We start from the raw sequence: 12517 nt of genomic DNA on the forward strand, positions 1-12517 counted from the left end.
AGGCTCCTCGCTCCTCATGTGGGTAGACAAAACTTTCGCTTTTATTCCATCGACTTCGTTTTCACATCCAGCTCCTTTTGCCTTCGCGTCGCGTCGACGCCAACGCCAACGGTAACGCCAACGCAAGCGTCGGCTGCTGCTGCTGTTGATTTTTCTTTTTCTCGGCAATCTTTTTCGCTGTTACCACATGAACGGAACGAGAAAAGATTACAACAAGAGCAAAAACAACAACAACAACAGCAACAGCTGCTCAGAAATCGTTTGGAAAAAGAGGCATGTGAAAATGTGGCAACAGATAAATTTCTACGTCAAAATGAACGAGCGACAACAAAAAAAATATGTGAAAATTTCAAGGATACGCAACGGAAACAAATGAAAGGCGCCGTCTACAGGTAAAAAATGATAATAGTCGAACGTGCAGCACAAAAAAAAACAAAAACAAAACAACAACAAAAATGTGGAAAGATGACAATGGAAATGGCAATGGATGTGTGGCAAGTCGACCTTGAGGCCGAATTTGCCAGCACAACACAACAACAGAACATTTTGGCATCACATGGAATTAACATGTTTCTACTACTCTCCCTATAGCTGAACTATATAATACACAAAGTTTAGTCTACTATCTTGTTATTGACAACTAATTGGGGTCCTAACAAAGCCGCTTGTTCCTCTCCTAAGTCTTGTAGGCAACTGGCAACCACCTGTAAGCAGGGTTCCCACTTTTTCAGCTGCTCTTTGGCCAGAGGCAATCTCCTCGCATTATCCCTATGCTACACATGGGGCTAAGCAGGTTCAGGCTTCTATCTATGACTGAACGGCACAGAGAGAAACAAATAAGAAAGCTGCAGTCGAGTGTGCTCGACTATGAGATACCCGCTACCCATTGTCAATAAAAGCTAAACTGTGCGGTATTCATTTTAAAATATAGCAAATTAATATACCGCAAAGATACCAAACTATACCAAAGGCTTATTTGGTATATCTATGACCAAATACATTCAAAATATACCATAGATTGCAATATATACTAGATGATCATCAAAAACAGTTTACATCGTCTTGGCTGTTAATGCTGATCAAGAATATATATACTTTATAGGGTGGGAGATGCCTCCTTCTGCCTGTTAGATACATTTTATAGAGGCACAAAGTTATAATAATACCCTTTTGCCCTATGGGTAGCGCGTCTAAAAACGGGTTTATTTATTATACTTCTAGATATAAGAATTTCGATCTCTACGAAAATAGCAATCACTTTTTTCATTAATCGTTGCTCGCTCTCATGTAAAAGATTGTCATGTTGGAACTTATTCTTTCTTTAACCTTTGTCCACTCTTAAGTAAAAAATGCAAAGTTGGAACTGATTCTTTTCTCTCACTGTAGAGATAGACTAGGAAAGGGTCGTTAGTAGTCCAATCGATGCCCTACAAATGCTATTGTTGTTCTTGTTGTTGCCTGCGTTGACTTAACACAAACGCAAAGAAAAGATGCGAGGTAGAAAAAGAAAAAAGGATTTTCAAGCGCTTAGCTTTCTCTTTTGGCTTTCGCCAAGCTATGGATGATGTGCTTGCTTGTTGTGCTCTTAAAAACTTTCTGCAACAGGTTGCAAGTTGGTCTGTTGCTTTGCTTTGCTGTGCTGAATGAAGCCTTGACCAGGTCCCGGCAAACATGTTATACGACTGACGACTGTGTTAACTTGTGGGCGAGCCGAATAGAGCTTTCTCTCTCTCTTTCTCTCTCAATCTCAATTGCTGCAAATGGACCGAAATCCAATGCCCATTTGCCTCATGGCAGTCTTCTCTCCACTGTTCGCTGTCCGATGTCCGCTGTCCTCTGCTGGCTGATGGCTGACCTTGAGCACTAGCTAAACGCTGTCATGGCAGCAGCCATTCCTCCCCATCCGCCTCCCTCTCGGTCTCCCTCCCCCATCTGCGGTCAGGTCTGGGCCAGGCCCCTTGTTATCCAGCCTGTCAACTGTTCGAGTAGAGCAGAGAGCAGAGAGCTGCCTTTGCTTACCCTCCCTGCCTCTTCACCACAGCTTGGTCTCGCTGACTGGATGGCCACGTGTTGCACACGCCACTAATCCTGGCAACGAGCTCACACATGTGTGACAGTGTGTGTGTGTCTGTGTGTGTGTTTGTGATTTTGCTCTAACGCTGTCGGGACTGTGCGAAATTCTCCTCGCTGTTGCTGTTGCTGTCGCCTTCCCCATTGCCAACGCCGATTAACTATTCGACGAACATGACGCATGAGAAACAGTAGAAATTGAGATACGATAAGCTTGCTTATGTGTTAGTGTGTGTGTGTGTGTGTATGTGTGGGTGTAGGGCGAGTAGGGTGAATAAAGATAGGAGGAGTAGGGACAGCTGTCTCTCGCCCAAAAGTATTTCAGAATACAATTACATTTTAACGATGTGCCAAACATCGCAACTCCGAATCGAACCTAAAACTATTCGCCATCCTCTGCTGGATAACGTGGCACATGAGTAACAATAAATCATGGTTTAGGGTCATCTAAGTTTGATGAGTTAATCATGTGATGTGGCATGCCGCATTGCTAACTATAATGTAACGAAGAAGATGTGTGGCATTCACAAACCAGTTTTCATTCGACAAACTCGACAGTCGACAAACTGCTTATTACTTGCATTTTGTGCTCCGGCTGCATTTACTATGTCCCAAAAAAAAAAAACAAAAAAAGATTTGAAGCCGCGTTGCACTCAAATAAGCGATGCAGAAACTGGGCCCGAAAACGAAACCGAAACCGGACAATCAACGCAATGCATGCAACATACCGAAGAAAGAGGCAAGACAAGGCGAAGCGAAGCGAAGCACACATGAAATCCAAGTATTAAATTGCAACGACCTACATAGAAAGAAGTAGGCAGCATGACGAGGATGCGATCGATGGGCAGCAAGAGTTCTGCAATTCGGCATCTGCAACGTGTCTCCCGCCTCTGGCTCCTCTTCACTTATATCCCTTCTCCCATTGCTCAACAAAAGTCATAGCATAGAGAGAGAATAAGAGAGGGAGAGAGAGAGAGAACGAGGAGTAGCGAACAAGTCAAGATCAATTGGTAGCCGAGAAAGATCTGAGCTAACATACGATGTGAGTGTGTGATTTGTGCTCCCTTCTTTTCCCTCTCCCCTCTCTTCGCCCTTCTCTTCTCCCATCCTTTCTCCCTCCCCTTCTCCCCTCTCTTCTTCCACCTTAAATTTTTTTTTGTTTTCTGTTGTTTTGTGGGGAATTGCCAAACGCTGGAGCTTCGTGATCAGCTTGACGCGGAACTAAGAAAACTAGTTTCTAAAGGCGTCTCCCGCTTGGCTTTCCACCGATTCCCACTTCAATTTCTTCTTTCCCGTTTCGCCCTTGTCCCTCACTTTTGCCGCTTTCTTGAACTGAAACTGGTTATTTTTAAAGGCTGCTGCTGTCTGTGGCAAGCATTTGATTGAAGTTGTTCGCACAATTTCACTTGTAGCAAGTGGCTGCCTCTCACTGTCAGGAGATTGGGCCGATGGTCGATGGCCTGGCTATAATTTCGCAACTTAATCCACACTGCAGGCTTCTCTGATGTTGCGGGGTTTTAGTAGTTGTTGGAGTCAAGCTCAGAATAAGTTTTGCTTCTTTTCTCGACTAATTGAGCTATCGATGCGATGGCCACACATCGCGATTGTTGCTAGTTAAGAACAAATAATCTTCACAATTCACACCTTGAATTGTACTCTGAATTAATTTGGAACTTAATCCACAATGCAGTCTGTTCTGTTATTGCGGAGTTTTCTTTGTTTTAAAGTCAAGCTCAGAATAGATTCTACTTCTTTTCAAGACTAATTGAAACATCGCGATCGTTGCCAGTTTAGGATAATCTTCCCAATTTGCAATCTCACGCTCTAGCGTTAAGTGAGCGAGCTCAGACTAAACTTCTTGGAGATTTGCGGTCGAGAAAAGGGACAAATACATGCGTATATGAATGTGAGTGTGAATACCCTTTCGGATTGAAAAGCCCAAGCTCAAGACACTCGATGTGTCGACTGGTCTCTGACGTTAAGCCTGTGCGTGTTTAGTTTTCTCTTCGCACGCTCGTCTCTCCACTCTCTTCTTTACTTGTTTTGTTTTATTTTGTTTAGCACCCTTAAGTGTTTATCATGTAAAACAGCAAAGAAACATGTCAAACATGCCAAATATGTATGACCTACAAATTATGCGAATGCGACATCCGAGGAGGAAAGAGGAAGCGAGAGAGAAGACAGACTGCGACGAGGACGAGGACGAGCGCAGACTTGCATATAAACACCAGCAAATCAGAGGATTACCGCCGGCAACAAGATGCCGACAAGCAACTCCATCTCCAAGTACCTCTGACTTATCCCATTCCTGTCCCGAACCCAAACCCAAACCCAAGCCAAACAGCTATGAAATGTAAGTCAAATGCGACTAAGAAGAAGAAGACCTCCCGGTCACCCGCCCACTGCCACTCCCCCCACAATGTATGCCTGCTGCCCCAATAAGCCGCATGAGAACAGCTCGCTTGACTCCTTGACCCTTGGCAGCCCAAAGCGATAGCGTGTGAAATACTTTTGTGGTCGAGTGTGTGGCCAGTCTCAATGTGTGTGTGGGGTCTAGCCATGGTAGACATGACTCAAGGCGTATTCAAATGAAGGCGGCCTAATCGACGAGTTTATTAAATACCCCTGATTATGCCCTTCTTCTCGTTATTCCCCCCGTTGCGACTTCAAGAAGAATGCGGAGGTCATAATTGCAAATTACACATATAATCATTATAAGCAGCAGCAGTAACATGATAAACATCCACACACGGACATGGCCATGGACAAGGACATGGACATCTTCTAGACTCGGACTTGAACTCGGTCACCCACACAAACACCCGCAGCACACACACATTGTCTGAGACAGACTCGCATTTTCATTACATTTGCCAAGAGATAACAGGGAGTCTTCTTCAGAAATTTGGGTTGAACGACAGAGAAGCGAAGGAAGTGGGGAAAGAGGAAAGGGGAATACTGAACGCCCCCTTTGGCTCAACTTCTCGCTATGAATTTATTAGAAATTCAAGAGTGAAATTCTCGGATTTGGGCACACGCAAAGCCCAGCACGTCGTCGATTGACTTGACCCACAAAATGTGTTTGGGAAAATGAGTGAGTGGGGGAGGGGTCGAGGTCGAGGAAGACGAGACAAGGGATGTCCTGTGTGAGTGTGGAGTGTGTGTATCTGAAGGAAAAGAGCTAGCTGACTGGCGACGTGTTGCGTCAAGCGATTTCACTCCTGGGTAAGCTTCTAAACGTAGCGCATGATAGCTCTTTCGAGGCATTGAGAGCTGGCCCACGTCTCGCAGGTATTATGTAAATGAATTACAGAGAAGAGAGAAAAGAAGTGAGGTAGAGATAGAGAAGCAAGCAAAGCAAAACAAGACTTAACCACTTGCATATCAATTCGTAGTCAAGGTATTTGACAAGTTGCCATCGAAGCTCGCATTTGGAGCAATCCCCGATACTCTTAGCATTTGCCTAATCACTATCGAGACCACAATTGCTCGTCCTAAAGCAATATCTATTGCCCGATCTCAGCTGGAAGCTGTCCTAACTACAACAATAGCAATTCTCGTTGCCATTTAGTCCTGTCTTGGACTCTGAGGATGTCCCCCCAGGTTGCAAGACGGAAGTCAACCCTAAAATTATTTTAACACTTTTATGATACTTTTGTTGCCGCTTCCTAGTGGGCGCCACAGCCACATGCCGCATGCCGCATGCCACATAGCAACGTCGCTCTTCCCCATGCCACATGGCTGAGCATAAGGCATACAACTTGTGCTTCAGCTTCTGCTTCTGCTTGGGCACATTTATTGATATGGGCAACTGGTCAACCCCCTCCCCGCTTTCACAACCCTCACACTTCGGTCATGTTTTGTCCGTTGTGTGTTTAGTTTAGTTTATGGGGTGTCCGGTTGCTGTTACACACGACGAGGCGAAGAAACCGACCCGGGGTGAGTGCGAGGGGAAGAGAAAGAGCAAGAGAAACAGAAACAGGAACAGGGCAAGGACACGGGACACGAATCGGAAGCCGAGTCAAACGAAGGCGGCTGTCCGCAAATTAGCATGATGTGAGTGGTAGGGCGAGGATAGAAGAGTGAAGAGTGAGTGAGTTGTGGGCTACGTCCACGATTAGGCCCATCAAAGGATTAGGCAATGACGCCCATAAAATAGGCAGGCAGCACGCCAGCCAAGTCAGGACAGTTCTGCCCAGTCCTTGCACAAAGGGTTGATGTTGTTTCCTTATTTCCTTGTTGTCGTTTTTGGTTGCTTACTTAGCTAGCTAGGTCAAAGGTTCAAAAGTTCTGACACGCAATTACTTGAGCACATGTGGGATAGTCCTGTCTGGGGAAAGCATTAGAGCAGAGTCGAGTTGGGTTGAGGACTGGGGCAAGGGCCAAGGCAAAGGGTGAGGCTAAGGGTTGTTAATATCATTTTAAGTGATTTTATGATGAATTTGTGCCCTAAAATTCCAACTCATTTGCACACACATACACACACACACTCGCACACACATGATGAACATCATCATGAAGTCGGGCGACGTTTTGTGGGTTTGGGTTGAAAGTTTAGGGCAAAAGTTTTAGTGTGAAATGCTCACAGTAATTTTATAGGCTCACTTAAGCGGTTTTGCCTCTTGGCGGCAATTCTAAGCCCGCCCATTGCCCCGCCCCCCTCAGACCGCAGTCGGTCTTTCTATTTAGCCTACACATGAGAGTGTGCGTGTGTGTGTGTGCGGAAGTGTTGATTTTGTGGCATTTCAGCCTTTTTGAACTTTGAACTTGTTGGTAGTTTTAAGGATTGTTTCGCTTGTTTCGCCACCGCCAGCAGGAATCCTGATTATGGCCCATCATAGGCTTATTCAGTCTCTTGTTGAGTGTGAATGGGTGTGAGTGCGTGTGTGAGTGTGAATATGAATGGTTATGCGAGTGAGTGTGTGCTTATGAGTGTGTGACAAATCATTTAATGCCTTAATCGTGTGTTCTTAATGTTCTTGTCGTCACACTTGTTTTGATGGCTTCCTAATTTGAGCGTGTTAAAACTACGCTTCTTGCTTCTTAATTGGGCTACGGAATGAGGGATGGGGACATGTAAATGACTGAATGACTAACTGATTTACTCAAATTGCTCATTATGGAAGGTTACTGTTTAATCGACATCTGATTGATTTACTCAATTGGATCTTCCGGAAGAATGGGTTGTTCCTGATTTCGTAAAATCTAACTATTTAACTGATTATATAAAGTAATAAGTAAACTCAGGATTTAATCAAATGAACCTTTTTAAAAGTTGAAAAGAGCAGAAAGCATTACTTAACTTTACATCTATTATACATTAGCATCTATTATAGAACAATTTACAAAACGAAAACTAAGAACAAGGATTTAATAAAATGAGTCATTTCAAAGTATGGAAAGAGAGAGTTTACTTGAATCTATTATAGATCAACTGACTAGTCTGACGTTGCGCCCTAGTAGATTAGATAAGGAGCGACTTATTACTTTTTCGGAAATACGGAATGTTCAGAAACTAATGATTTCACCTATGAAGTGTCGATATTACAGAATACCAACTTAATGACTGTTAAAGAGATTGATTTGGGATCTACTACAAGTGTGATATGCCTTGAGTATTTAGGCTTTTAAATACAAGTACTCAGACTCAGACTCGGACTAGTTAGCCAACTTTATGATTGCAGCTGCCTTGAAAGCAGACAAATACTCGCTTGGGGAATATAATCCATTTGCTCATTTATTTGTATATCAATATCAAGCGAATGGAGCGATATGGCAAATCGTACTCGTAAAGTTAAAAGCCTACATTGTTGCTTCAAGAGGATCACCTTGAGCTTTGTTTGAGTTTTGCAACCCAAAAGGCCAAAACCCAATAAACGAAAAAAACCAGAGTCACTATGCAATATCCCTCTCTCTTTCTCTCTCATATCCTCCCTCTCTCTCTCTCTTTGTGTATTCACAGTTCAATATTGCGTCTAAATGATTTCTTCATCTCATTTTCAATTGGTTTTTGTTATCATTAATAAAGAAAATTGGATTATTTAAAAATAAAATTAAATAAACAAGCATCTTCAGGGTTCTACAATAGTTTTTGAAACATCAAAACATGGACAAAGATAAAGATAGAGATTGAGTACGAAAGAACGAGAGAGATGAGTAGAAGCCGGGTGCATTGATCCCGATCAACGATCCCCAAAATACAAAATACAAAATACAAAACACCAAAACCAAAAACCACAGCGCAGCGCACAGAAAAGAGAAAAGCAAAAATGAATTTTGAAGACGACATCTACGAAGAACAAAAACAAGCCAAATATGCTCTGCATGTGTGTGTGTGTGTGTGTGTGTGTGTGTGTGTGTGTGTGTGTGTGTGTGTTGCATCTCTGTTTCTCTGTGTGTGTGAGGACAAAATGTGAAAAGAGTAGAAAGCGCAGGCAAGCGCAAGAGCAACGCCAACACAAATATTATGTTCTCTACAGATTCGCATTCTCGAATTTTCCCTTCTCTTCTCAGCTCTCCCCCTCCGCCCATCGCCATTCGCCATCCAATCCTTTTCTCTAATTGTTGCACTACTAACATCTCTAGAGTACAGTCAGATCAGTTGCTCATTATTTACTTAAATTTTCAGTTCAAAATCGATTAATTTCAAATAGATAATTAATGTGAATAATTTAATTTACATATGATATATGTTTCTCTATTTTGGACAACAATTAGCTTTCAATCAATTCAATACTCAAAAGTGCATTTGATGTGCGAGTTGGAAAGGGACAAGAAATCAATGCTGGACACGAATAATAGACATAATGCACACAGAGGCAGAAGTAAGAGCGAGACAACAGAAACCTGCAAGCAACGAACAAGGAGACAAAACAGCAACGAGTTAAGTGTCGACCACTGTAGAGCAAAAGGGGAGAGGAGCACAGTGACAGAGGGGGGGACAAAGCAAAGTCACGCTGATGGAACAGCGGTCTTTGAACTACCAAAAAACACTGCTGCAGGGTATTTGAGTAGAAAGGAAGACGAGCGAAAAGCGTGGCGCGGGACGCGAGGCAGACAATGACAATGGCAATGCCATCCGATCTATGTAATGCCGCCGTCGACGTCGCAGTCGCAGTCGCAGCCGGCGATGCAGTCCAGGGGGCATCTCTATAAGGGTGCGTGTGTATTGGTGAGCTTAACTGACGAACGTCAGTGTGGATCACGAAGAGAGAGAGCAAAGCAAAGAGCGAGAGTGCGAGCTTGCGAGAGCGCATCACTGGCTAACTAACTGAGTGAGTGAGAGCGAGAAGCAAGTTTTTGCCAAAAATACAAATTATTTTTGGCAAATGCGCTCAGAGTCTCTCTCTTGCTCTCCTTTCCCACTCACTCAGCCAGTCGTTGAGCGCGCTGCCTTTGTTACGGCTTGAGTGAGTGAGTGAGAGTGAGGGGAAGATCTCGTTGACAGTAGTTTGAAATATGCAAACACGCCTGCGCTCATACACTTGCATAGAGGTTGTCTGTATGCGTGTGCGTGTGCATGTGTGTGTATGTGCAAAAGCACATCTCCTCCACTCCTCCTTCTCTCCACCTATTAGCCTCTGTTCAGCGAGCAGTCGCACTTCCTAAATTCGCAGTGTGCCGTCGCTTGCAAGCTTTATATATGTGTGTGTGTATGTATGTGTGTGCGTGTGTTGAGAAACCTAAAAAAAGTTGCACTGAAGCCGTTAACCTCGGCTTCGCGTTCGTCGTCCGAGTTTGTTTTTGGAAATTATCAACGCAGCCGCGTCAACGCAGCGAGCGGCGGGAATGGAGAGTGGAGAGCGGAGAGCAAAGTGGAGTGTTCGACGAAGCGATCTTAGTTTGCCAACAGAGAGCAAGCGAGAGAGAGAGAGAAGGGGAGAGCGGATCAGGCTACAACAACAACAAACTGCGACACTGATCAAAAGGGTGCTGAAGGAGATGGAAGGAGAGGGGGAGGGGGATTGCGCTTAGCCGCCATAAAGTAAATAAGTGAAGTCATTTGCTAAAATGCACCACAGCAGCAGATGTGAGAGGCAATTAAGCCAAGACAGCAACAGCAACAACAACAACAACAGCAGCAGCAACAATTTTAGTCACATGCGGTGTTTGCTTATGCTATGTACACACATACACACATGCACATACGCATATTCATATGCATGTGTGTATGTATGTAATATGTGCTCCTCTGCTCTCTTGACTTGAGCCTTCTTCCTTTCTCCCCCCCCTTCTTCTATACACTTCACACAGAAACTTTCGAGTGCTTCACCAAAATTATACAAAGAAATGAAAAATTGAAAAAATGAAGAAAAAAGCTCGCACACACACACACACGCGCACACACACACAGAAACTTGTTGGATCTGTGAAGCTTTTGTAAAATAACAAGATTTGTGAGTTGCAAATATTTGGCACACACAAACGAGTTCCGGACATGCAACTACACAACACCCCTCTCCCCTCTCCCTTCCTCACTCCTTCTTCGTCACAGATCCAGTTGCAGTTTTGAGCACAGCTTTCTATGTTATGTGTGTGCTGAAAGGGCGCGCAGGCGCAATGGGAAAGCGAACAGTGGACAGCCAACGTGGAGTAAGCAGAAGCAGAAGAAGAAGAGAAACAAAGCAAACTCGCTAACTCAAGACACGGTCTCCAATTCCAATTCCATTCGTTCCTATTGTACTTTGATGTATTTAAGTAAATGTATTAAGACAGTTGATTGAATGTATTTCTAATACAACAAATGTGTATTAAGAAATACATATACATACACATAAGGATTAATTTCTATGTCCAATTCCAATTTCGTTCGATCGATATTTTAATTTTATGTACATATACATATTTAAGGAAGTGCATTGAATATATTTCTAATACAACAAATGTACTATATATCAAGGAATATATTGGAATTAATGCCTATGTCCAATTCCAATTTCATTCGTTCCTATTGTACTTTGATACTTTGTACTTTACAACTATTTTCTATATCCAATTTCAATTCCATTTGTTCCCTTTGTACGTCGATGTATATGTATATGTAAATGTACTTAGGAAGTGGAATGAATATTGTAAAACAACAAATCTGCATAAGGGAATAGTTAGGATTATTTTCTATATCTAATTTCATTCGTTTCTATTGAACTTTGATGTATGTTTGAAAATGTATTTAGTAAGTGCAATAAATTTATTTGTAATGTGTATTGAGGAATATGTTAGAATTATTTTTTATATCAAATTTCAATTTCAAAAGTTCATATTGTAAACTTTGATGTACATATATGTGAAAATTGAATGTGTTTAGGAATATGTTAGGAATAATATCTGTATCCAATTCCATTTTCATCCGTTCCTATATATGTATATGCTTTGATGTATGTATGTACATATATAAAATGTATAAGAGGAATGAATGTATTTCTATAAATATGTATGTACATAAAGAATTTACATTGTTCTCATTAAAATATATGAAGATAAATTTATATACGGACATATTACAACCAGATCAGATCAGATCAGATCAGATCAGATCAGATCAGATCAGATCAGATATAACGCAACAAATCTTTTTCAGGAATATGCTAGAATTATTTGCCATATCTAAGTATGTATAAAGAATTCACATTTTCTCACAATGAAGAAAATATGTACATACGAACATATTTCGTATCAGATCACATCAAATCAGATCAGACCAGATTAGATCTTCTTTCTTAAAAATATGATGAAATCTGTTCATAAAGATCTATTAACAAGCCATAAATAATACGACACGATTCTATATATATATAGTAAAAATCCTTTGTAAGAAAAGTTGTATTATGCAGATCCCTCAGACGTTGTCTTTCGGATATTAGATTGAGAAATTCAAATTCGAAACTTTGTAATTTACTTTTTTTATACTTGATTTTTATGTAATAAATCGTTTTGGGAAAAGTATTTTGCAGATCTCTAAGGAGTTTATAATTTCATTTTTGATACAAACTGTTCTATGACTATGTTTTATGGAATGCACTTTACGTATAGAGTTTGAGCATGACTGAGAAATGGAGAGAAGAGAAAAAAGTTGATGGGGGAGAAAGGAAGCTGTTGGGTAAACAATCGGGGATCGCTTTTTAGAGAGGGTTCGATTGGAGGCTGTCGAATTATGTACGTGCAGGTGCAACGCAGTGGAATCAATTATAAATGTTTATGCTAATTTTTTTATCACGCATTTTCCATTAAAGTCCAAAGTAAACAGCATCGAACAAACACAATGCGAGGGCGTGGCAGAGTCTGACCCAGCGTATGGGTTGCTTTGAAGCGCATTCACATCCACATCCACATCCATATCCACATTCACATGCATTTCCACCAGCAACATTCGCAGTCACATTCTCCCCTTTCGACCCATCGACCGTAAAGGCCTAGTAAGTATTACATTATATTACAAATATTTAAAAAA

At 42.0% G+C, this 12517-nt stretch overlaps 1 protein-coding gene across 1 annotated transcript in view; it reads right to left on the bottom strand.

The window, feature by feature from the left end:
- Positions 1 to 12517, bottom strand: part of LOC132795431 (uncharacterized) — a 161075-nt gene that overhangs the window by 76421 nt on the left and 72137 nt on the right. The window lies entirely within an intron of this gene.

This window comes from Drosophila nasuta, chromosome X (assembly GCF_023558535.2).
Source record: "Drosophila nasuta strain 15112-1781.00 chromosome X, ASM2355853v1, whole genome shotgun sequence".
Lineage (NCBI taxonomy): Eukaryota > Metazoa > Arthropoda > Insecta > Diptera > Drosophilidae > Drosophila > Drosophila nasuta.